This window comes from Chiloscyllium plagiosum, unplaced genomic scaffold, assembly GCF_037043375.1.
Source record: "Chiloscyllium plagiosum isolate Xiang-an unplaced genomic scaffold, Cpla_swu_hap1 HiC_scaffold_25, whole genome shotgun sequence".
Classification (NCBI taxonomy): Eukaryota; Metazoa; Chordata; class Chondrichthyes; order Orectolobiformes; family Hemiscylliidae; genus Chiloscyllium; species Chiloscyllium plagiosum.
The window spans coordinates 11,389,222-11,416,439 of record NW_028270163.1 but is presented as its reverse complement, the minus strand read 5'-3'; positions in this window follow the sequence as shown (position 1 = coordinate 11,416,439).

Sequence of the window (27,218 nt, the reverse complement as noted above, 5' to 3'; positions counted from 1 at the left end):
TGATTCCCCTGTCTAACAAGAATCTATCCCATCCGCCTTCAAATCATTGACCATCCCTGCTCCCACTACCTTCAGCAGGAAGTTCCAAAGTCACACAATCCTTTGTGAGAATAATATTCTCCTATAAGAGGTGACACTTAATTTTGAAACAGTGTTTGCTAGTCCTTAATAATTCTACATACTTTTCCTGCCATTCTAAACCACTTACATAATTTATGGTAGCCAATCAAGATGCCTACTGCTCCAAGTTAACAGCTCACTGAAAGTGACAAGTTGTACATCATAAAAACAATGGACTAATACATTGCTTTTTTTTTACATCTTCTTCACTTTCAAGCAAAGGTTAATTCACCCTTACTCCTCCTGGAGCATTGAGCTGCTCCCTCATTAAAGAGAGAGAGAGAGACAATTGGTGGTTGTTTAACTGAGGGTCACCATGCCCCAAGTGAGGGGAGAAGTTGAGTCCTTCATGGTAACCATAGCTGGATGTGGGAATTGAACCCACATTGTTGGCATCACTCATCAGCTGCAAGATTTTTTTTATTCCTTGAAAGGGACATTGCCAGCTAGGCCAGCATTTATTGCCCAGAGGGCAATTAAGTGTCAACCACATTGTTGTTGGTCAGCAGTCATATGTTGGCCAGACTAAGTAAGGGTGGCAGTTTCCTTCTCTAAAGGGCATTGGTGAACCGGGTGGGATTTTCTTAACAATCAGCAATGGATTCATAGTCATCATTAGACCCTTAATTCCAGATTATTATTGGATTCAAATTCCACCACCTGCCATGGCGGACTTAGAACCCAGGTTCCCAGAACAATATCTGGGTCTTAAGATTAACAGTCCACTGATAATAACACAAGGTCATCACTTCCTCAGACTTTTCCATGACAACCAATCTCAAACTTATAGTTAAATTCAGTAGAGTTTCCTTCTATCATTGACGCTCCTTCACCTTGAAGCCTTCCTGCCTAATCATCCAGTCACTGCTTACTCTCCTGAAGCTGGGAGTAAATGAGGACTGAGGCAGGAGGAGAGTAAGGAAGTAAGTGAGTGAGGGAAAGAGATGACTGGTGAATGGGAGGGCTGGGAAATGAAGCGGGAACAGGAAGGGCCAGAGAGAGAGAGGCAGCAAGTAGGAGAGTCGGGGAGTGAAGAGGTGAGTGAGAGGGCAGAGGAAGGAGGTGAGAGAGGGTCAAGTGCTGCCAGAGGAAGTGGTGGAGGCTGGTAAAATTACAACATTTAAAAGGCATTTGGATGAGTATATGAATAGGAAGGGTTTGGAGGGATATGGGCCGGGTGCTGGCAAATCATAGCTCCTTGAAAGTGGAGTCGCAGGTAGATAGGATAGTGATGAAGGCATTTGGTATGCTTTCTTTTATTGGTCAGAGTATTGAGTACAGGAGTTGGGAGGTCATGTTGCGCTGTACAGGACATTAGTTAGGCCATTGTTGGAATATTGTGTGCAATTCTGATCTCCTTCCTATCGGAAAGATGTTGTGAAACTTGAAAGAGTTCAGAAAAGATTTACAAGGATGTTGCCAGGGTTGGAGGATTTGAGTGAAAGGGAGAGGCTGAACAGGCTGGGGCTGTTTTCCCTGGAGCGAAAGAGGCTGAGGGGTGACCTTATAGAGGTTTACAAAATTATGAGGGGCATGGATATGATAAATGGACGAAGTCTTTTCCCTGGGGTCGGGGAGTCCAGAACTAGATGGCATAGATTTAGGGTGAGAGATAAAAGATATAAAAGAGACCTAAGGGGCAACATTTTCACGCAGAAGGTGGTACGTGTATGGAATGAGCTGCCAGAGGAAGTGGTGGAGCCTGGTACAATTGCAACATTTAAAAGGCATTTGGATGGGTATATGAATAGGAAGGGTTTGGAGGGACATGGGCCGGGTGCTGGCAGGTGGGACTAGATTGGGTTGGGATATCTGGTCGGCATGGACGGGTTCGACCGAAGGGTCTGTGAGTCGGACAGTCGAGGAGGTAAGAGGTGAATGAATGTTTCGAGGAAGGTGAAGGTGAGTGGGAAGGTTGGAGATAGAGGCGGCGGATGTGAAGGCCAAGGAGGGAGGAGGCATGTGTGAGGGTCGAGGAGGGAGGAGGCAAATGGGGGAGTTGGAGAGGGAGGGTCGAACAGGAAAACAGCAAGTGGAAGGCTCAGTGAGAAAGAAAGAGATATTCTTGGGCAATAGAAATGAGTCTGGTGGACGAGTGAGGCTGAAACTATGTTGATCAGATCATGCTCATTCTGTCCATCAGTCCCTGTGTGAAAGGACAAAACAGTAACAGTGCAGGCAATCAGTGTTCCTACTGGGCTCGTTATATCCCTGACACTAAAACAAAATGCCACTGAAAGAGGCCATTTAAAACATGGCCTTACTGTACCATTAAACATTCTAAGTACAGTATAAATATATGTCATTAGCCCGGGCTACCAGGATATTTTAAAGCATAAATCAGAGCTTTGTCTAAGTCTAACTTAGAATCCATGTGGCTATTGTCACAAGTGACCTTGTTTTTATTCAAACTGCCCTTTGTTTCTGGCCTTCCATTGACGTCGAACAGATCCATTCAGAGGACTGAAGAGTAAATGGAAGAGTTGAGGAACAATTAGTCCTATTTACCAGAGGAAAAGTACCTGAGGTGCAGCTGAAGACCCCAGAGCTTTAAACGATAAGTGTTTGCATTTTTCCAATAATCCCAACAATCCATTATTCTTTATGAATGGGTCAGTGAAATCTATGAAATGTGATCTACCGTGTATTACTTTCATGTGGATCTCTGTAGAGTTGACCTTATTTAGCCATTACGATAAACCATTTCAAATTTACTTTGACATCAGTGCATTAAAGCAAAATCACTATGGGCCCTGTGTTTTGGTTGGCGGCACCTGTTTTCTCAGTCGATAACTGACTACATTCTTTACGTTTTTAACAGCTCTTGCGAGCTGACATTCAGGCCGGAGACATTACTGTTCACATATGGACACAATTATTTGCTGAACAATTTTCAACAAGAAATAACTGAGTATGACTGTTTGTTTAAAAAAAACATTGGAGAAAGGAAGGCATGGAAGACCCATCTTTTACTGTTGCCGAAAGCCATTTATCAGCAATTATGGTCATTCATTTTGCAAGCATTAGCAGTGTCTCTAAGCTGTATGAAACCATCCCTAGATCGAGAGAATGCCTTTTACTCTGCTTTCAAACTCCATCTCACCTTGTGGGTTGCTCAGTCTCATCAACCAGCATCATTTCTCACATAGATTGTGTCTTCCTCCCCAAGGCCATTGATTCATACAATAAATGTTCCACTTTGCTGTGGGACAAAGTTAAAAATCACACCAACACCAGCTTATAGTCCAACAGGTTTAATTGGAAGCACTAGCTTTCAGAGCACTGCTCCTTCATCAGGTGGTTGTCGGGAATAAATTGGTTATTCTCCACAATCACCTGATGAAGGAGCGGCACTCTGAAAGCTCGTGCTTCCAATTAAACCTGTTGGACTATAAGCTGGTGTTGGTGTGATTTTTAACTTTGTCCACCCCAGTCCAACACCGGCATCTCCATATCATGACTTTGCTATGTATATACTGCTTTGATGGATTTCCCATTTAACAATGACTGCACTTCCAATGTAATGCATTGACTGAGAAGTACTTTAGGATGAACCTAGGACAGGAATGCTGCTATACAAATGCAAGTTCATCTTCATTTCTACTCTTTCTTCACATTGCAATTTGGACACTTGAGCACTGCTTGCCTCTGTTATCTGATTCAAGAGGTGACCCTCAATTTGTGAGGCCACAGATTTGGATCTTCTCATTGTGGGGTTCCTTTCCTGAAGCCATCCTCCTGACTACACCTCTTTCCAGCCGGACAACCCTTTCTGCAATGTCTCACTTTGTGCTGGATGGGGATTGACCCTGCTCCTTCTGTTCCATTGTGAAGTGCATTGGCACAACAGAAATGTCAATTAAGTTGCCCTTTTGAGATTATCAGCATGTTAGTAGACAGCTGACAACATCATATCAGAGCACAGGGCTCATCAAATATTCAACACTGCGACTTATCCAGTAAAATCACTGGACAATGATGAGGAACAGGAAAGGTAACTGAGACCCCGACTCCCTGTTTCTCCCTGAGAAATAGTGTCTTCCCATCAATCTAACTGTTCAAACTCATTGATAAAGTTACACACTTGAAAGATATAAGTTGAATTACAGGTAAAACTTAGGGCTTGCCCATTCCAATATTAATACCTGTTAAATTCCCTGTTTCATGTACAATATTGTCAAAGAACAACCTCAGTTCATTATTGACTGATACTTCATCTTGAGCTGTTGTTTTCGGAGGTTTGTGTCAGTTCTTAAGTTTCCCATTGCTTTCACTCTCTTAGGCAAGGTTAGGAGGGAGACCTCACATAGATCTGAGCTGGATTATCAAATGACACATACTCTGGTTGAAATAACTGCACAGACACCAGTATCTCGTCACCAAGTCATTTCAGTTACATGTGCAAATACACTGACCGTGGCCAACGAACTCAGAGCCAGTCCCTGAAGTGAGGAGATTCTGAATCTACTGTTTATCTTTTTTTTTTGTGATCAAAAGAGTGAGGGGGAGAACACTCCTGTTCTTTTTTTTCTAAATTAACCCCCACACTACCGCCTAACCGCTTATTTTTTCCCATGCACCCATGTTGTGTGTGTGCAGGTGTGAGACACAGTGAGAGACACAAGGTGCACGAATCTTTTTTCAATTTCCACCACCGGGAAGATAGGAAAACACCCGGGTGGCCAGTGACAAGCAGTGCCCTTAATCTACTGTTTATTTTTTTTCAAAAAGGGAGTACAAATGCCCACACCCAATATAAACAATTTTTTTCTTTTCATTTTTTTACACCCAAGTGGCCAGTGACAAGCAGTGCCCTTCGCATCAAAGGGCAATGCTGTGTGATAATTCCCTGTTTATTAAACCCCCACACTACCGCCTAACTGCGGTAGTGCTTATTTGACATTCCTGTTAACCTACTGTTTAATTTTTTTTTTATTAACCCCCACACTACCACCTAACTGCAGTAGTGCTTATTTTTCCCCAGCACCCATGGTGTGTGTGTGCAGGAGTGAGACACAGTGAAAGACACAAAGTGCACGAATCTTTATTCAATTTCCACCACCAGGAAGATAGGAAAACACCCGGGTGGCCAGTGACAAACACTGCCCTTAACCTACTGTTTTATTTTTTTTTACCCCCACACTACCGCCTAACTGCGGTAGTGCTTATTTGACACTTCTGTTAACCTACTGTTTATTTTTTTTTTTCTCTCTCTCTCTTTTTCCCCTTTCTTTTTTAACCCCCACACTACCACCTAAGTGCGGTAGTGCTTATTTTATCCCCAGCACCCATGGTGTGTGTGTGCAGGTGTGAGACACAGTGGAAGACACAAAGTGCACCAATCTTTATTCAATTTCCACCACCAGGAAGATAGGAAAACACCCGGGTGACCAGTGACAAACACTGCCCTTCACATCAAAGGGCAGTGCTGTGTGATCAAAACAGTGAAGGGGAGGGTAGGGACTAAATCAAAATAGAGTTGGAGAGAGAAATAATACTACCTGTTTATTTTTTTTTCTTCTCTTTCTTTTTTTCTTTAGTGCTTATTTTATCCCCAGCACCCATGGTGTGTGTGTGCAGATGTGAGACACAGTGAAAGAAACAAAGTGCACGAATCTTTATTCAATTTCCACCACCAGGAAGATAGGAAAACACCCGGGTGGCCAGTGACAAACACTGCCCTTCACATCAAAAGGCAGTGCTGTGTGATCAAAACAGTGAAGGGAGGGTAGGGACTAAATCAAAATAGAGTTGGAGAGAGAAATAATACTACCTGATTATTTTTTTTTGTGAGACACAGTGAAAGACACAAGTGCACAAATCTTTATTCAATTTCCACCACCAGGAAGATAGGAAAACACCCAGGTGGCCAGTGACAAACACTGCCCTTAACCTACTGTTTTATTTTTTTTTTACCCCCACACTACCGCCTAACTGCGGTAGTGCTTATTTGACACTCCTGTTAACCTACTGTTTATATCTGTCAGCCAGAGCTCCCTGATTGGCCCAGTTAATAACCCCAATCAAGGGTCTCATAGTCAATAAGATCCACCTGGTTCCAGTCACTACAGTGGTGCTGATCGGGACAATATGCTAACAGGCCCCATTTGTTAAGCCTTAATAATCACCAAATAACATTGTTGGGACTGAAAAGTAACATTTATAAACATAGAATCTCAGTCCTTCAGTACTAGTTCTTGTTGGAGATTTCTTTTTTAAAGATAAACATAATAACTTTTTTCTGTTTCATACTCTCCCTGCTTTAATCCAATCTTCCTTTATCTCCATTTAATTCACTTTATATAGCCAATTCAATCTTCCAACTCACACTTTCTGTACCAGACACTGTGCTACAAATGAACAATTCTTCAATGTGATTGATTGTAGAGATTTCCCTGTTCACACCTGTACAGAACTATACACTTTTCGGTGGTCGGCTGACAAGATTTTATGCTGCAAAGCCTTATTCAAAGTCTGTTGGCAAGTACCAGTCTAATAAATAGTTGGCACTGTCCATTTGTCATTCCAACACTGGCCCATTGAGACAAATGGAAACTGTGGTACGAGGAAATGAAGGCCACTGCTGATTCCATGTTGTAGTAAACGTATCACCTGAGCACCAAACACTGATGACTTGCTTTTGGAATAGAGTGCTGCTACCATGCTGTCCCATGGTAGTCTAAGAGGCTATTCAGTATTCTGTAGCGGCGGACGGGCACAAATATGTCTCAGAAGAGGTTCTTAGACAATAAGATACATTATTATGTAACAGTAACTACATACAGGTTACCTTAACTCTTACGCATATCAACTATTAACTAAAAAGAGGTAAAGCAGGCAATGTCATCGCACCGTCAGTATACCGTGCATAAATCCATCTGATTGTCCACCCAGAGGTTGTGTGAGATTACCTGGCGAAGCAGAGCTCGGCACAACTCTGACACCAGCTCTTTCAGAAACATTGTCTGTGACAATGTCTCCCCCATTTTTGACTGATTATATTATTACATTAATGAACTAAATTTATTCATACCCCTTCTCACTACAAGTCTCTGACTTCACAAATTCACAGGAGTTTACACAATTCGACCAGTTTCCATTCGTTTCGGATTTCAAAGATTGGTAGATATTCAGACTGGAGGATGTTGCCTGTTGATTCTGAATTTGATGCATTTTCTTCACTGGAAGAACCTTTTCCTGATGGATTATCTTCACAAAGGGCCATGTACTTTGCAAATGTTACTCTTGGCCCATTATCTTATCTGGAAAACCTTTGATCTCATGAATGTTCATCATGGAAGGCAGCTCCACTGGTGAAACAAATACTCTCTTCCTTATAGAATCCTGGATTTCAGAATCAGGCAATCTATTTCCAAGTGGAAGATGTGCTCTCTTTTTTTGCAATATCCTGGATGGTTAGATCGGAAAACTTCCTCTTTTGGATGTGTAGATTATCACCGTCGGGCAATTGAACTCTCTTTGTGCTCATTTGACTGGTGAAGTAACCTACTTTCAGCTGCTCCATTTGTTTCCCTCAGCACCGTCTGTACGATGACATTGCCCGCTTTAAAACACAGAACATAGAACAACACAGCATGATACAGGCCCTTCGGCCATCGATGTTGTGCCAGCCTTTTATCCTACTCTAAGATCCTACTCCAACCCAACCACCCTGTAGCACAGCATTTCAACTCCCCCTCCCACTCCACCGAGGATATGCAGGTCATTGGACTCATCCACCGCCAAACCACAACAACGCGACGGTCGGAGGAGGAGCGTCTTATCTTCCGACTGGGAACCCTCCAACCACAGGGGATGAACTTGGACTTCACCAGTTTCTTCATCCCCCCTCCCCCCACCTTGTCTCAGCCGAATCCCTCCAGCCCGGCACCGCCTTCCTGACCTGCAGTCTTCTTCTTGACCTCTCCGCCTCCATCCTACTCCGACCTATCACCCTCACCTTGACCTCTTTCCACCTATCACATTTCCAACGCCCCTCCTCCAAGTCCCTCCTCCCTACCTTTTATCTTCTCCTGCTGAACACTCTCTGCTCATTCCTGAAGAAGGGCCTGTGCCCGAAACGTCGAATCTCCTGTTCCCTGGATGCTGCCTGACCTGCTGTGCTGTTCCAGCAATAAAGTTTCAACTCTAAGATCAGACTAACCTACATACTCTTTATTGCACTATCATCCCTGTGCCTATCCAAGAATTGCTTAAATGTCTGAATGTATCTGACTGTACCACTGTGGCAGTACATTCCACGCACCCACCACTCTCTGTGTAAAGAACCTACCTCTGGCATCTCCCATAAACCTTCCTCCACTTACCTTAAAATTATGCCCCCTCATGATAGACATTTCTGCTGTGGGAAAAAGTCTCTGGCTATCCACTCTATCTGTGCCCCTCAACATCTTATACACTTCTATCAAGTCACCTCTCATGCTTCTTCACTCCAGTGAGAAAAGCCCTAGTTCCGTCAACCTTTCTTCATAAGACATGCCCTCCAGTGCAGGCAGCATCCTGGTAAATCTCCTCTGCACCCTCTCTAAAGTGCCCACATCTTTCCTATAATGAGGGGACCAGAACTGAACACAATATTCCAAGTGTGATCTAACCAGGGCTTTATAGAGCTGCACATAACCTCATGGTTCTTAAACTCAATCCACCTGCTAATGAAAGTCAACACACCAGACACCTTCTTAACAACCCTATCACCTTGGGTGGCAACTTTGAGAGATCTATGGACATGGGCCCCAAGAATCCTGCCTTTACCACTCTATTCTGCATTCAAATTCAACCTTCTAAAATGAATCACTTCACATTTTCCCAAGTTGAACTATTGGAAGGATGCTGTGAAACTTGAAAAGGTTCAGAAAAGATTTACAAGAATGTTGTCAGGGTTGGAGGGTTTGAGTTATAGGGAGAGTTTGCATAGGCTAGGGCTGTTTTCCCTGGAGTGTCGGAGGTTGAGGGGTGACCTTATAGAGGTTTGTAAAATCATGAGGGACATGGATAGGATAAATAGACATAGTCTCTTCCCTGGGGTGAGGGAGTTCAGAACTGGAGGGCATAGGTTTAGGGTGAGAGGGGAAAGATATAAAAGAGACCTAAGGGGCAACTTTTTCACGCAGAGGGTGATACTTGTATGGAATGAGCTGCCAGAGGAAGTGGTGGAAGCTAATACAATTGCAACATTTAAGAGTCATCTGGAAGGGTATATGAATAGGAAGGGTTTGGAGGGATATGGGCCAGGTGCTGGTAGGTGGGACTAGATTGGGTTGGGATATCTGGTCAGCATGGATGGGTTGGACCAAATAGTCTGTTTTTGTGCTGTATGACTCTCTGACTCAATGATAACTCCATCTGCCACTTATCAACCCAGTTCTGCATCCTGTCAATGTCCCGTTGCAATCTACAACAGCCCTCCACACTATCCACAACTCCATCAATCTTCTTATCATCGGCAAACCTACTAACCCACCCTGACGCTTCCTTATCCAAGTCATTTATAAAAACCACAAAGATCAGAGGTCCCAGAACAGATCCCTGTGGAACACCACTGGTCACCAAGCTCCAGGCTAAATATTTCCATCTACTATCACCCTCTGTCTTCTATGGGCCAGCCAATTCTGTATCCAGACAGCCAAATCTCCCTGTATCCCATGCTTCTGTTCTTTCTGAATGAGCCTACCATGGGGAACCTTATCAAAAGCCTTGCTAAAATCCATGTATGCCACATCCACTGCTCTACCTTCATCAACACGTTTTGTTACAACCTCAAAACGTGAAGCTTGTGAGGCATGACCTGCCCTCACAAAATCATGCTGACTATCTCTAATCAAACTATAGTGTTCCAAGTAATCATAAATCCTGTCTCTCAGAATTCTCTCCAATACTTTGCCCAAAAATGTAAGACTGATTGGTCTGTAATTCCCAGGATTAACTCAATTCCCCTTCTTGAACAAGGGAATAACATTTGCCACCTTCCAATCATCTGGCACTACACAGTAAGGATGCAAAGATCATGGGCAAAGGTGCAATAATCTCTTCCCTCGCTTCCTGTAGTAACTTTGGGTAAGGCGGCACAGTGGTTCAGTGGTTAGCACTGCTGCCTCACAGCAACAGGGTCCCTGGTTTGGTTCCAGCCTTGGCTGACTGTCTGTGTAAAGTGTGCACATTCGCCTCGTGTCTGCGTGGGTTTCCTCCGGGTGCTCTGATTTCCTCCCCCAGTCCAAAGATGTGCAGGTCAGGTGAATTGGCCATGCTAAATTGCCCATAGTGTTATGTGCATTAGTCAGAGGGAAATGGGACTGGGTGGGGTTAACCTTCGGAGAGTTGGTGTGGACTTGTTGGGCCGAAGGGCCTGTTACTACACTGTAGGGAATCTAATCATCCTGTCTGGCCCAAGGGATTTATCTATCCTTATGTTTTTCAAAATTTTCAGCACATCCTCCTTCTTAACATCAGCCTGTTCTAGCGTATCAGTCTGTTTCTAGCTGTCTGTTTTGTTTTATCAATGTGTTTAGCAGACAGTTTTACTGTCCGGAAAACTCCGTTGCAAATTGGTCAGGTACGTTACACTGCTAGTTTTTATTCTCAGGATTTGATTTTTGGCATATTTTGCCGGTTCTTCTGTAATGACAAGAATTGGAGACATTCCTACTTGTCCTGTCAAATCTGCAGCTTCCTTCCTGTTTAAGAGTGCTATTCCATCAACGGAGGCAATCTCAACTGATACTTTCCCCTTTTGATGAAAAAGATTTCGGACATCAATATGACTGGTTTCTGCAGGTCCAATCAGTTATTAATCTTGGAAGACCTACAAAGTCTTCTGCAGATTGCTCTTTGACTAGGCGCCAATAGAAGCTTATTTTTGAATCAGTTGTGCTCCAGCTGAATTCCATCTGGTACTTACAGGACATTGACATCCAGGCATGTTTGTAGACTCAAAAGTGAGAAGTGTTGACTGTGAACAACTTACATGTGCCTCTGTGTTGCAGTGTTAAATGTTGCATACTTTTCGGCTTGGGAGTTGTTCCACCTGCACTAGGTAGTTTTATCTGTGTAGGTTGTAACACTGAATCTTTCAGCCATGTTGTAATCAGTTCTGGTGCTCTTCTACAATTAGAGTGTTCTGATTTTTTTTCCTCGCTCTGCTTTCCCTTTCACAGGATGTGGGCATTACAGGAATTTATTGCCCGCCCCTAATTGCCCAGAGTTCTGTTGAGAGTCAACTACATTTCTGTGAGCCAAGAGTCACACATGTAGGCCAGACAAGGACAGCAGTTTCCTCCTCAGGACAAGCAGATGGATTTTTCCTGACAATGATAATTTCCTGACATTGTCATCATTCGATTCCCAGTTCCAGCTTTTTTTAAAAATTGAATTTGATTTCTGCCATGGCAGGATTTGAAACCTGGTTGACAGAACACCACCTAGGTCTCTGGATTAATATTCTCACGATAACACCACTCGGCGATCACTTCCCTTCTCATTCCATTTGAAAAGCCTGCACCAAAGTTAGATCTTCTTTGGACTGAAATAGATCTGACAAAGATTGATCAAAAAATTCTGACAACAATTCTATCTCTTATAAATGCTGATTGCAAGGATCATATTCAATGAACTGGCAGCAGTCATTAATGAAATTGTCCATAGATTCTCCTAGAAGTTGAATTTTTCTGTTAAAACTTGCCCATTCAAAAATTCCATTTAATCTTAAGTAATTGCCAAAAATGTTCATATCACCTTTTGTTTTTTGATGATTTTGATACTAGGCTGCAGTACGCATGGTGCCTGAATGTCAACTGCTGTGGCATGTGGTTTGGGTAGGATGGTGCCTCCAGTCCTATTTCCTACTTTAGTAGAAGAGGCTGGTCAGGTGAGCACACGTGCACAATGCATTGTAGGAAAGAAAGGACGACATGATCCTTGCAAATGACCAATGAGTATGAAGACAGTTATCCCACTTGAGCTAGGACAAACCATATAAGTTCTATGTTCTATAAGTTCACAATTTTCATATCTACACATGGAATGACAACTCGAATTCTGAAGGTGATAGACAGCAACCACATGTCTGCAACAAAATGATGAACATCCATCCACAATAACAAATGACACACCATAGAGTGAGACCACGCCGACAAGCTGATAACTGCAAAAGGATTAGGTCTGGTTGAGTTGTACATCCACCAGGATGTATTGTGGGTCCCCATCATTTAAAGGGGGAAAGGGGCATGATGTGTTCTTCTACAGAGTCCAGACCAGGACAGTCTGTCCCTTAACAATAGTTACATGATATCACAAAATGAGACATTCTGTGGGAATGGTATTCACCTGATCGTCAGTCCCTCTCACTGTGTCAGAGCATTAGTGTAGTGTCTAGACGTTCAGCAATGGAGATGTAATGTGCAGTAAGATCAGTGAACACAGAACCCAGACTTTGCATGCAAGTCTGTGACATTGTACTCCATGATGTTAATAAACTTAAAGATATTTGCCAGCAGTTCTGGAATCCACATTATATGAAGAATGTGATAGCATTGGAAAGCATGCAAAGGAGATTTACCAGGATGTTGCCTGGGCAAAAGTTTTAGTCATGAAGGAGATTGGACAGACTCGGCTGTGTTCCTTGGAGCAGAGGAGACTGAGTAGAGACATGATTGAGATGCATAAAATTGAGGAGCATCAGGTAGACAGGAAGGAACCTTTCCCCTTGTTAGAGAGATCAATGACTAGGGGACATAATTTAAGGCAAGGGTCAGGAGATTTACCGAAGATTTGAGAGGTTTTTTTTTGCCCAGAAGGCGATGGGAATCTGGAACTCACTGCTTGTAAGGATGGTCACGTTTAAGATTTAAGAAGTATTTAGATGCAAGGTATACAGGCTATTGGCCAAAGGCTAGAAAATGGGATTAGAATAGTTAGGTGGTTGTTTCTAACCACTGCAGACTCAATGGGCTGAAGGGCATTTTTCTATGATGTAGACCTTTATGACTATGACATCTGTCTAACAAGAAGCTAACGTTCTGTGGTATATATTATGCTGATTAACATACAGAAAATTGCAAAGTGAATCAACGTTAACTATATACAGGTTATATTAACTTTCAGACATATTAATCATTACTAATAAAAGACAGAGAAGAAACATGTGCCTTTATCAGGAGCCAAAATCCAATTGATTCTCCACCCAGAGGCTCCATCACAACACCAGACTCGGTGGAGCTCAGCACAGCTCAAATATTAACTCTTTCAGAACCTGGACCTTATACAACAGAAACAGCAACAGTAAAGCTTCTGGCTATATTTCTGGTAGATGCCAAATTAATTGACACTGTGTTTGCTTCAGAACTAGAAAGTAGAGACTACCTGAAAGGTATAAAAATACCATCTCATAAAACTGGAAAACATTTGAGATTATGTTGTATTTCCAATCACAATTTTTTCTCTTTTCCTTCTCTTCTCCAGCTTTTATAATTTCAAATTTCTCATTTGAATTTCCTTCATAACCACAGCCTGAATAATCCCATTGTCCTGAGAATAGCCCATTTTTTTATTGCTTATTGCTTTAGTCAGGGCTGTCCTGTTCTTTCAGCAGCCTTTCTATCAGAGAATTATCCTCTATTCCACAAATTATTCTTTAATGTATTAACAATTCTGACAGTTTGCCAGACTAAGAGGTCTTAATGTCAGTCCTTAATTCAGTTACTTATTGATCTTGTTTTCCGTACACACATGAAAAATTTATGCCTTTCATATGCCGCATTTCTGTTGGTATTGTAGCTCTCTTCCAAATTTATTCATTATATTCCATCCAGAACCTTGCTCTCTCCTTCTTCAAGAATTGAAATTATTCTAAAATCTGGTGCCTGTTCACTAAACACTAGCAGCAAATGGATGCTTCTATATTTTTAAAAATTTGTTCCCAATAGTCGCTAAGTATAATTCATAAGGTCGCTTGTCTTCTGTCATATTGGTCAAATTGCAATTTTGCTATTTTGAAACCTCCCTTTGCAACATGACTTTCTTGTCCAATTATTTGACTGTGATCATTTTGATTCAGCACTTTTGTTATTTAGTTGTTCAACTTCCAATAATGCAGCACTGAATGGTATTGAAAAGATGACAAATCTGTTACGGCTGAAATAATTTTGTGTGCAAAGCCATTCACATGGGAGCAATTTTAAACTAAACCACCATCAGAAGCCTGAAGGGCTGGTTTAATGTCTCTGACCAATTATGTCTCTTCTTCAGAATTATCGAGGCAAGCTGCCCTCTCAGAGGCTGCAGCTGAATTCAGGAAGTTGAGGAGGTCCTACCTGGAAGGTCAGGCTCCTTTGTCAGCCAAACACAGTGCTCTGACTCTCCTGGAGTTTGACATTGAGCCTGTGATGGTGACTTCAAACAGTTCTTCCAAGAGCCTGCTAAACAACCCACTACATGTGGGCACTGCCCCTCATCTCACCTCCAGGAAAATGGGCAAGGGACTGGATGGTGCCAGGGAACCGACATGCCAGTGAGATGCGCAAAGTTCTGTATCCGCCTTTCCTATGGGGTCTAAAACGTTAGTGCCAAGTCTTCAAATGAAGTGGAGTTAGAAAGTGGGAAATAGTTTTAACAAGAGCCTGACTTCATAATTCAGCCCTTATTTTTATATTATATATTGATGAGCAATTTGGAAAGCAAATTAGCAGACTTAGGGTCCAAGGGCACAGCCTGATAGAAAAGGGAAGTTCTTTTAGAATGGAGATAAGGAGAAACCTCTTCAGCCAGAGAGAGAGGTGATTCTGTGGAATTCACTGCCACAGACGTCTATAGAGGCCAGGTCATTGAGTATATCTAAGACTGAGATAGGTAGGTTCTTGAGTATCAAGGGGATCAAGGGTTACGGAGAGAAAGTGGGAGAAGGAGGATGAGAAACTTACCAGCCATGATAGAATGGCAGAGTTGGATCAATGGGCTGAGTGGCCTGATTTCTGCTCCTACATCTTATGGTCCATGGTCTTAAAGTCATAAGTCTATAGACAGAAAAAAAGACTCTTTGGCACAGGATACATCTCCACAGGCAGAGCCAAGACACTGCCATGAGCCACTGAGAGGCCAGCCGACACACCACCAAAAGCTGCAGAGACGCCGGGCCTGGACCCACCACACTGCTGATAGACAAGACCGGGAACCACCACGCTGCCGACAGACAAGACCGGGACCCACCACGCTGCCGACAGACAAGACCAGGACCCACCACGCTGCCGACAGACAAGGCCGGGACCCACCACACTGCCGACAGACAAGACCGGGACCCACCACGCTGCTGACAGACAAGACCAGGACCCACCACGCTGCTGACAGACAAGGCCGGGACCCACCATGCTGCTGACAGACAAGACCGGGACCCACCACGCTGCTGACAGACAAGACCAGGACCCACCACGCTGCCGACAGACAAGGCCGGGACCCACCACGCTGCCGACAGACAAGACCGGGACCCACCACGCTGCTGACAGACAAGGCCAGGACCCACCACGCTGCTGACAGACAAGGCCGGGACCCACCACGCTGCCGACAGACAAGACCGGGACCCACCACGCTGCCGACAGACAAGACCAGAACCCACCACACTGCCGACAGACAAGACCGGGACCCACCACGCTGCTGACAGACAAGACCGGGACCCACCACGCTGCTGACAGACAAGGCCGGGACCCACCACGCTGCTGACAGACATGACCAGGACCCACCACACTGCCGACAGACAAGACCGGGACCCACCACGCTGCTGACAGACAAGGCCGGGACACATTACGCTGCTGACAGACAAGACCAGGACCCACCACGCTGCCGACAGACAAGACCGGGGCCCACTACGCTGCCGACAGACAAGACCGGGGCCCACCACGCTGCTGACAGACAAGACCGGGACAAACCATGCTGCTGACAGACAAGACCGGGACGCACCACGCTGCTGACAGACAAGACCGGGACCCACCACGTTGCTGACAGACAAGACCGGGACCCACCGTGCTGCTGACAGACACGACCAGGACCCACCACGCTGCTGACGGACAAGGCCGGGACCCACCGCGCTGCTGACAGACAAGAACGGGACACACCACACTGTTGACAGACAAGACTAGGACCCACCACGCTGCTGACAGACACGACCAGGACCCACCACGCTGCTGACAGACATGACCAGGACCACCACACTGCTGACAGACAAAGCCGGGACCCACCACGCTGCTGACAGACAAGGCCGGGACACATTACGCTGCTGACAGTCAAGGCCGGGACCCACCACGCTGCTGACAGACAAGACTAGGATACACCACGCTGCTGACAGACACGGCCAGGACCCACCACGCTGCAAAACGACAAACAAGACCAGGACCCACCACGCTGCTGACAGACAAGACCGGGACCCACCACGCTGCTGACAGACATGACCAGGACCCACCACGCTGCTGACAGACATGACCAGGACCCACCACGCCGCTGACAGACACGACCAGGACCCACCACGCTGCAAAACGACAAACAAGACCGGGACCCACCACGCTGCTGACAGACATGACCAGGACCCACCACGCTGCTGACAGACACGACCAGGACCCACCACGCTGCCGACAGACAAGACCGGGACCCACCACGCTGTTGACAGACAAGACTAGGACCCACCACGCTGCTGACAGACAAGGCCGGGACCCACCGCGCTGCTGACAGACACGACCAGGACCCACCACGCTGCTGACAGACAAGGCCGGGACCCACCGCGCTGCTGACAGACACGACCAGGACCCACCACGCTGCTGACAGACATGACCAGGACCACCACGCTGCTGACAGACAAGGCCGGGACCCACCACGCTGCTGACAGACAAGGCCGGGACCCATTACGCTGCTGACAGTCAAGTCCAGGACCCACCACGCTGCTGACAGACAAGACTAGGATACACCACGCTGCTGACAGACAAGACCAGGACCCACCACGCTGCAGAACGACAAACAAGACCAGAACCCACCACGCTGCTGACAGACAAGACCAGGACCCACCACGCTGCTGACAGACAAGACTAGGACCCACCACGCTGCTGACAGACAAGACTGGGACCACCACGCTGCTGACAGACAAGACTGGGACCCACCACGCTGCTGACAGACAAGGCCGGGACCCACCACGCTGCTGACAGACAAGACCGGGACCCACCACGCTGCTGACAGACAAGACCAGGACCCACCACGCTGCTGACAGACAAGACTGGGACCCACCACGCTGCTGACAGACAAGACCAGGACCCACCACGCTGCTGACAGACTAGGCCGGGACTCACCACGCTGCTGACAGTCAAGGCCGGGACCCATCTCACTGCCGACAGACAAGACCGGGACCCACCACGCTGCTGACAGACAAGACCGGGACCCACCACGCTGCTGACAGACTAGACCGGGACCCACCACGCTGCTGACAGACAAGACCAGGACCCACCACGCTGCTTACAGACAAGACCAGGACCCACCACGCTGCCAACAGACAAGGCCGGGACCCACCACGCTGCTGACAGACAAGACCGGGACCCACCACGCTGCTGACAGACTAGACCGGGACCCACCACGCTGCTGACAGACAAGACCAGGACCCACCACGCTGCTTACAGACAAGACCAGGACCCACCACGCTGCCGACAGACAAGGCCGGGACCCACCACGCTGCTGACAGTCTAGGCCGGGACTCACCACAAGTCACCAGGTGACCTGGCCCAGACCTGTTGAGGGATCAAAGGAGGGAAAAAAGAGAATAAAAGGGTGATAAAGAGAAGGAAATAGAAAGAGGAGTGGAGCTCCAGTTCGAGCGTCCCACTCTGCCGCCATCCTGACCAGATGTCCATAAGAACATAAGAGCATAAAAAATAGGAGCAAGAGTAGCGAAATCGACGTTTCGGGCAAAAGCCCTTCATCAGGAATAAAGGCAGAGAGCCTGAAGCGTGGAGAGATAAGCTAGGGGAGGGTGGGGGTGGGGAGAAAGTAGCATAGAGTACAATAGGTGAGTGGGAGAGGGGATGAAGGTGGTAGGTCAGGGAGGAGAGGGTGGAGTGGATAGGTGGAAAAGGAGATAGGCAGGTAGGACAAGTCCGGAGAAGTCATGGAGACAGTGCTGAGCTGGAAGTTTGGAACTCGGGTGAGGTGGGGGAAGGGGAAATGAGGAAACTGTTGAAGTCCACATTGATGCCCTGGGGTTGAAGTGTTCCGAGGTCGAAGATGAGGGGTTCTTCCTCCAGGCGTCTGGTGGTGAGGGAGCAGCGGTGAAGGAGGCCCAGGACCTCCATGTCCTCGGCAGAGTGGGAGGGGGAGTTGAAATGTTGGGCCACGGGGCGGTGTGGTTGATTGGTGCGGGTGTCTCTGAGATGTTCCCTAAAGCGCTCTGCTAGGAGGCGCCCAGTCTCCCCAATGTAGAGGAGACCGCATCGGCAGCAAAGGATACAATAAATGATATTGGTGGATGTGCAGGTAAAACTTTGATGGATGTGGAAGGCTCCTTTAGGGCCTTGGATAGAGGTGAGGGAGGAGGTGTGGGCGCAGGTTTTACAGTTCCTGCGGTGGCAGGGGAAGGTGCCAGGATGGGAGGGTGGGTTGTAGGGGGGCGTGGACCTGACCAGGTAGTCACGGAGGGAACGGTCTTTGCGGAAGGCGGAAAGGGGTGGGGAGGGAAATATATCCCTGGTGGTGGGGTCTGTTTGGAGGTGGCGGAAATGTCGGCGGATGATTTGGTTTATGCGAAGGTTGGTAGGGTGGAAGGTGAACACCAGGGGCGTTCTGTCCTTGTTACGGTTGGAGGGGTGGGGTCTGAGGGCGGAGGTGCGGGATGTGGACGAGATGCGTTGGAGGGGATCTTTAACCACGTGGGACGGGAAATTGCGGTCTCTAAAGAAGGTGGCCATCTGGTGTGTTCTGTGGTGGAACTGGTCCTCCTGGGAGCAGATACGGCGGAGGCAGAGGAATTGGGAATACAGGATGGCATTTTTGCAAGAGGTAGCGTGGGAAGAGGTGTAATCCAGGTAGCTGTGGGAGTCGGTGAGTTTGTAAAAAATGTCAATGTCAAGTCGGTCGTCATTAATGGAGATGGAGGGGTCCAGGAAGGGGAGGGAGGTGTCAGAGATGGTCCAGGTAAATTTAAGGTCAGGGTGGAATTTAACGTCAGGGTGGAATCGCTGATGCCACACGCTCAGTGACTTCCGCCACCCCTACTGCCGTGGTCACCACCACTTATGTCCCCACCAGCGCCACTCACCTGCATTCTGCTGACACACCCCCCACAGACCCCACTGTCACTATCCCCACCACCCAGAACCCCAAGGGGAACACTACCCCTGCTCATGACTCCACCCCCATTCCCCCCACCATCACACCCACTCCAGTTACAGGTTCTGCCCCCACTCCCAGCTCCACACCCACACCAGAGCCCAGCTCCCAGCCCTGCCGGGTTTTCACCATCCCTCCAGACCTCCCCCTCACTGAGGACGAATGATCAGTCCTCAGCAAAGGACTCACCTTCATCCCCATTTGTCCACGCATCAACGAATTTAATACACGCCGTGACGTCGAACAATTCTCCCATCGCCTCCGCCTCCGAGCTTACTTTCACAATCAGGATTCCCGCCCACCTTCCGAGGACCCCTACGCCTCCTCCAACACACTGCATCCACCTGGACACCCCGCGCTGGCATTTTACCTGCCCTCGACCTCTTCATTTCCAACTGCCGCCGGGACATTAACCGTCTCAACCTGTCTACCCCCCTCCCCCACTCCAACCTCTCACCCTCACAATGCGCAGCCCTCCAATCCCTCTGCTCCAATCCCAAACTCACCATCAAGCCAGCGGATAAAGGGGGTGCAGTGGTAGTCTGGCGCACTGACCTCGAGACCGCTGAAGCCACTCGTCAACTCGAGGACACCTCTTCCTACTGCCCCCTCGACCATGACCCACCCCCCAACATCAAACCATCATCTCCCAGACCATACAGAACCTCATCACCTCAGGAGATCTCCCACCCACAGCTTCCAATCTCATAGTCTGGGAACCCCGCACTGCCCGGTTCTACCTCCTTCCCAAGATCCACGAGTCTGACCACCCTGGCCAACCCATTGTCTCAGCATGCTCCTGCCCCACTGAACTCATTTCTACCGACCTCAACACTGTCCTATCCCCCCAGTCCAGGAACTCCCCACATACGTTCGAGACACCACCCACGCCCTCCACCTCCTCCAAGACTTCCATTTCCCCAGACCCCAACGCCTCATCTTCACCATGGATATCCAATCCCTCTACACCTCCATCCGCCATGACCAGAGCCTCCAAGCCCTCCGTTTCTTCCTCTCCAGACGTCCCCAACAGTACCCTTCCACCGACACTCTCATTCGTTTGGCTGAACTGGTCCTCACCCTTAACAATTTCTCCTTCGAATCCTCCCACTTCCTCCAGACCAAAAGGGTAGCCATGGGCACATGTATGGGCCCCAGCTATGCCTGTCTCTTTGTTGGCTACGTGGAGCGGTCCATCTTCCATAATTACACTGGCACCACTCCCCACCTCTTCCTCCGTTACATTGATAACTGCATTGGCGCCACCTCGTGCTCCCGCGAGGAGGTTGATCAATTCATCAACTTCACCAACACATTCCACCCTGACCTTAAATTTACCTGGACCATCTCTGACACCTCCCTCCCCTTCCTGGACCTCTCCATCTCCATTAATGACGACCGACTTGACACTGACATGTTTTACAAACCCACCGACTCCCACAGCTACCTGGATTACATCTCTTCCCACCCTACCTCTTGCAAAAATGCCATCCCGTATTCCCAATTCCTCCGTCTCCACCGTATCTGCTCCCAGGAGGACCAGTTTCACCACAGAACACACCAGATGGCCACCTTCTTTAGAGACCGCAATTTCCCTTCCCACGTGGTTAAAGATGCCCCCCAACACATCGCGCCCACATCCCGCACCTCCGCCCTCAGACCCCACCCCTCCAACCGTAACAAGGACAGAACGCCCCTGGTGCTCACCTTCCACCCTACCAACCTTCGCATAAACCAAATCATCCGCCGACATTTCCGCCACCTCCAAAAAGACCCCACCACCAGGGATATATTTCCCTCCCCACCCCTTTCCACCTTCCGCAAAGACCGTTCCCTCTGTGACTACCTGGTCAGGTCCACGCCCCCCTACAACCCACCCTCCCATCCTGGCACCTTCCCCTGCCACCGCAGGAACTGTAAAACCTGCGCCCACACCTCCTCCCTCACCTCTATCCAAGGCCCTAAAGGAGCCTTCCACATCCATCAAAGTTTTACCTGCACATCCACTAATATCATTTATTGTATCCGTTGCTCCCGATGCAGTCACCTCTACAATCGGAAGACTGGGCGCCTCCTAGCAGAGCGCTTTAGGGAACATCTCCGAGACACCTGCACCAATCAACCCCACCGCCCTGTGGCCCAACATTTCAACTCCCCCTCCCACTCTGCCGAGGACATGGAGGTCCAGACGCCTGGAGGAAGAACCCCTCATCTTCCGCCTCGGAACACTTCAACTCCAGGTCATCAATGTGGACTTCAACAGTTCCCTCATTTCCCTTCCTCCACCTCACCCTGGTTCCAAACTTCCAGCTCAGCACTGTCCCCATGACTTCTCCGGACTTGTCCCACCTGCCTATCTCCTTTTCCACCTATCCACTCCACCCTCTCCTCCCTGACCTATCACCTTCATCCCCTCCCCCACTCACCTATTGTACTCCATGCTACTTTCTCCCCACCCCCACCCTCCTCTAGCTTATCTCTCCACGCTTCAGGCTCTCTGCCTTTATTCCTGATGAAGGGCTTTTGCCCGAAACGTCGATTTCAAAGCTCCTTGGATGCTGCCTGAACTGCTGTGCTCTTCCAGCACCACTGATCCAGAATCTGGTTTCCAGCATCTGCAGTCATTGTTTTTACCTTGGAGCAAGAGTAGGCTATTCAGCCCTTCAAGCCTGCTACACCATTTCAATAGTATCATATGATCTCATCTTCAACTGCACTTTCCTGCCTGCTCTCCATTACCCTTCAACCCACTACTAAATAAAAATTCTGTGTATCTTCTCCTTAAATTTACTCAATTGTCCAGCATCAACAGTACTCTGGAGTAGTGAACTCCATCGATTCAAGACCCTTTGAGAGAAGTAATTCCTCCTCATCTCTGTTTTAAATCTGCCATCCCTTATCTTTGCTGCGTTCTGAGATGAACTCAGGATTCATTGCCTCAGTTAGAACTGGTAATAGATTGCAAATCATTGTCTCTTTCCGAAGGTCATGAAAGCAAAACAGAAAATAACTATCTTCTTTCCCTTTACAAAAACAAATGGTTTCGACTTTGAAGTGTGTCTGTCAGTTTGAGGACATTTGTAAGGACATTAGTTATGTTAGTACGTGTCCCAAAACTATGTCTCCACTGTGTTTGCCAATTTCCAGCAACTCTCAATAACAAGTCTGTCTTGCTATGAATCTTGTGGACTACGGAGATGTTTAAGACCATTCCAGGAAGCAGTCAGATCTTTATCGCTCAGTCAAGGCAGACCTTGAATCCAAATCGCAGCCCACATGTTAGTACACAAGCCAGCATTGTGCCCAGTCCTCCTCATATGCTCAAAACAAATATCAGAAGGGTCTTGCTATTCATGCAACAGGAGATCAAACACAGCAGTAATTCTGTGATCCTACATTCTTAGCAAAGAGTTGTACGGGCAAGAACTGCTTGTCCAAATGTCAGGGCTGGCCTGAAACAGCACAGTGCCCAATTTGTTCACAGTGTGAATACGGCTGCTCACCAGGACTGGGCAATCTCTCCTAGCCTCCTGCACCTGTCAGTTATCTTTCATCATAGAATTCCTACAGCGAGGAAGGAGGCCATTCGGTCTACTGAGTCTGCACTGACCATCCGAAGAGCACTCCCCTCCCCCAACATCCCCGTAACCCTGCATTTCTCATGGCCAATCCACCTAACCTGCACATCTTGGGATTATTGATGGGAACCCACACAGACATGGGGAGAATGTGCAAACTCCACACAGACAGTTGCCCGAGGCTGGTATCAAACCCGGGTCCCTGGCGCTGTGAAGGAAAGGTGCGAACCACTGAGCCACTGTGGAGATATGTCAAATACTGAAACTATACAATATCATACTTATCAGTATCTAGATTGTCACTAGTCCAAATTAAATGAATGAATAAAAGACAGTAAATATGCGTGCTTTTCAAGCTAAAGTTCTGGCTCTTACTCTGTCAAACTGGATCATACAGCTGCATGTCTGTACAAATCACAATTAAGGACGAGGCCAAGTTTGTATCATGAAGTCCGAACTGACCATTCTCAGATTGGTTTTGGATTTGAATGAATTTTGATGCAGATTAAAAGGTTGATGTTCTTTTACAGCATGGGGGTAGCATAGTGATAATTGTCACAGGACTAGTGATCCCAAACCCCAGTCTAATAATCTATGGGCGCATATTTGAATCTCACTGTGGCAGATGGTGAAATTTGAATCCATTAACAATCTGGAATTAAAGGCTGGCCTAATGATAACCACTGTTGATTGTTTCAAAACCAAAACTAATGCCCTTTAAGGATGGAAATCTGTCATCCTTACCTGGTCTAGCCTAAGTACGACTTCAGACCCAAACCAATGTGGCTGACACTTACCTGCCTCTGACCAATTAGCAATGGGCAATAAATACTGGCCGAGCCAGAGATGCTCCTATCTCGTGAATAAATAAAGAAAAGTTTTGTTTTCAGAGCAAACAAGACGAAGACAAACGTATAGTTTTGACTCGTTTGATTCCTGGTAAATGAATGTGGACAGGAGAGAAGCATTGTTAGAGTAGATTCAACAATCTAACATTGACTTACCTAATAAGAAATCTACTGTGGGTGCTATTATTTCACCATAGAGTGTATGAAATAATTTATTCAATGTAGAAAACAAATCAGGATTGGTGAAATCAGGTTCGTCTGACGATTCTCTGGGCCTACCCAGTGAATGCATACTATACTGAATTCAATTTTTTTTTGTATATGACAATAACTCATTGGAGCGAGAATCGTTATAAGGGAATGACATAAGTCTCACTGCCCATGGTATAAACCATCACATAGGAATTCTCAATCATTATACGATCACATTCAATTCAATTTGTTTCAGGGATTTGGCTGTCGCTGGTGAGACCAGCATTTGCAGCTATCCCCACTTGCCCTCAATCTGAGCTAACAGGGAGGGAAAAAAGAACAAAATACCCAGAAAATGAACAAGTGAAAGTTCTATTGAAAAGTAGAATCTACAAAAACATAGAAAATAGGAGCAGGGGTAGAGAATTCAATCCTTTGAGCCTACTCCACCATTCAGTATGCTGATGGCTTATCTTAATGCCGTGTTCTCGTTTTCTTCCCATATCTCTAGGATGCTTTAAAATCTAAAATGAAATCTAAAATGTGTTGGTATATATTGGCCTTCACAACTTCTGTGGAAGAGAATTCCAAACATTCATGATCCTTTCAGTGAAAAAATGTTTCCTCATCTTATTTCTAAATGGTTTACTCTGAATACTGAGACTGAGTCCCCAACTTGGGAAAACATCCTCCCTGCATCCAGTCCTTCCAGCCCTGCTAGAATGTTATATGCTTCAATCATCTTTCTAGCTGTAGTGAATATAGGCCCTGTTGAACCAATCCCTACTCAGAGGACAGTCCTACAATCCCTGGTATCAACAGAGTGAACCTCTACTACATTCCCTCGATGGCAAGTACATCCTTTCTTAGCAGGGAGATAAAATTACATGCAATACTTCAGGTGTGGTCTCACCATTGCCCTGTGTAAGTACAGTGATTATTCCCTACTTCTGAACTCAAATCCTCTTACAATGAAGGCCTATACACCATTTGCCTTCCTACTGCTTGCTACATCTGCCTGTCTACATTCACAAAGTCAGAGTCATACCCTTCCTGTCCAACCAGTTCATGCCAACCATAATCCCATTGATTTGTGAATAGGGTCCCTTTGTACACCACTCTTCCCAACATTTCAACATTTTAATAATACTCTTCCTTTCAATTTTTTTTTCTCTCCAGAGTGCACAACTTTACATTTAGTCACATTATACTGTATCTGCCATGTGTTTTTCCCTCATCCAGCTTGTCTGAACCGTCTTGAAGCCTCCTTGCAGCCTCATCACAACTGGCAATCCCACCCTGTTTCATGTCACCTGCAAACTTGGAAATGTTGCATTTGCTTTCCTCATCTAAGACATTTATATATGTCAAGAATAGCTGGGATTCCAGCACTGATCGCTGCAGTACCCCATTAGTCACTGCCTGACACTTGGAAAAAGACCTATTTATTCCCATTCAGTTTGCACTCTCTCCATCTGTCAACCGATTCCCAATCCATTGCAAAACTTTACCCCTTCTCCCACATGCATTAACTTTGCTCATTAACCTCTTATGAGAGTCCCTATCAAAAGCCTTCTGAACTTACAGATACATCAAATCCACTAACTTTCCCTTATCTATTATATTTGTTATATGCCCAAAAAATTCCAGTAGATCTGTTAACCATGATTTCATAATCCCTGGCTTTGTCCAACCCTGTTAATGCTTTCCAAATGTTCTGTTATCGTGTCTTTTATAATTGACTTCAGCATTGTCCCACGACTGATGTTAGGCTAACTGGTCTGTAATTTTCTGGTTCTTTCTCTCTCACTCGCTTTGTAAATAGCAGAATTATATTTGCCATCCTCCAATCTATATGAACTGCCCCAAAATCCAAAGAATTTTGGAAGATGACCACCAAAGCATCAAATATTTCCCGGGACACTTCCATTAGTACTCTGGGATGTAGATTATCAGACCCTAGATATTTGTCAGCCTTCAACCCCACTAATTTCCCCAGCACCATTCTCTAAGGGGTGGCACGGTGGCTCAGTGGTTAGCACTGGTGCCTCACAGTGCTAGGGACCTAGGTTCGATTCTAGCCTCGGGCGACTGTCTGTGTGGACGTTTGTATGTTCTCCCTGTGTCTGCATGGGATTCCTCCCATAATCCAAATCCAAAGGTGTGCAGGTTAGATGAATTCGCCATGCTAAATTCTCCATGGTGTTTAGGGATGTGTAGGTTAGGGGGATTAGTCAGGGGTAAAAGTAGAGGAATTGGTTCGGGTAGGGTACACTTTGGAGGGATGGTGTGGACTTGTTGGGTCGAAGGGCCTGTTTCCACACTGTAGAGATTCTAATTCTTATTAATACATATTGCTTTCAATTCTGCCCTCTCACTATATCCTTGATTCCCCAATATTTCTGGGATGTTATTTGTGCTTTCTTTTGCAGAGACAGGACAAAAGGAAGTGTTCAATTCTTTTGCTATTTCTTTGCTCCCCTGATAATTTCCAGGCTTCAGCCTATAAGGGATCTATAATTGTCTTCGCTATATATAGAAGCTCTGACAGTCAGTTTCTATGTTACCTGCAATTTTACTCTCAAGCTCTATTTTCTCCTCCTCATTAAAGTTTTTGACTTCTTTTGCTGAGTTCTAATGCTCTCAATCCTCTCCCTTGTTCTTTTTCACAGCCAGAATTCTTGCACAGCGAACTTTATACATTATATTACTTTAGATAGTAGGGTCAGAGCCACCTAAAATGAGATACTGTAGCCTTATTATCACTATTTCTGTTGTGCTACAATTCTGAACATATCATTTTAGAGAGAATCTGAAGTCTTTGTAAAGGATCCAGGAAAGATTTACAGGAATAATGTTCCTCAGTTACATCTATAGATTGGGATGGTTGTCCTTAGGGAAGAGAAGGCTGTAAAGATATTTGATTGAGGTTTTCAAAATTACACGGGATCTGGATGGAGCAAAAGGAAACTGTGGCCATTGGCAAAAAAGTGAAGGCTTGAGCGCACCAATTGACGATATGTAGCAGAAGATCAAACAGCAACTTGATGAAAAGCCTTTTCTTTATTCATTTGCGGGATGAGGGCATCGCTGGCTGGGCCAGCATTTATTGCCCATTCTT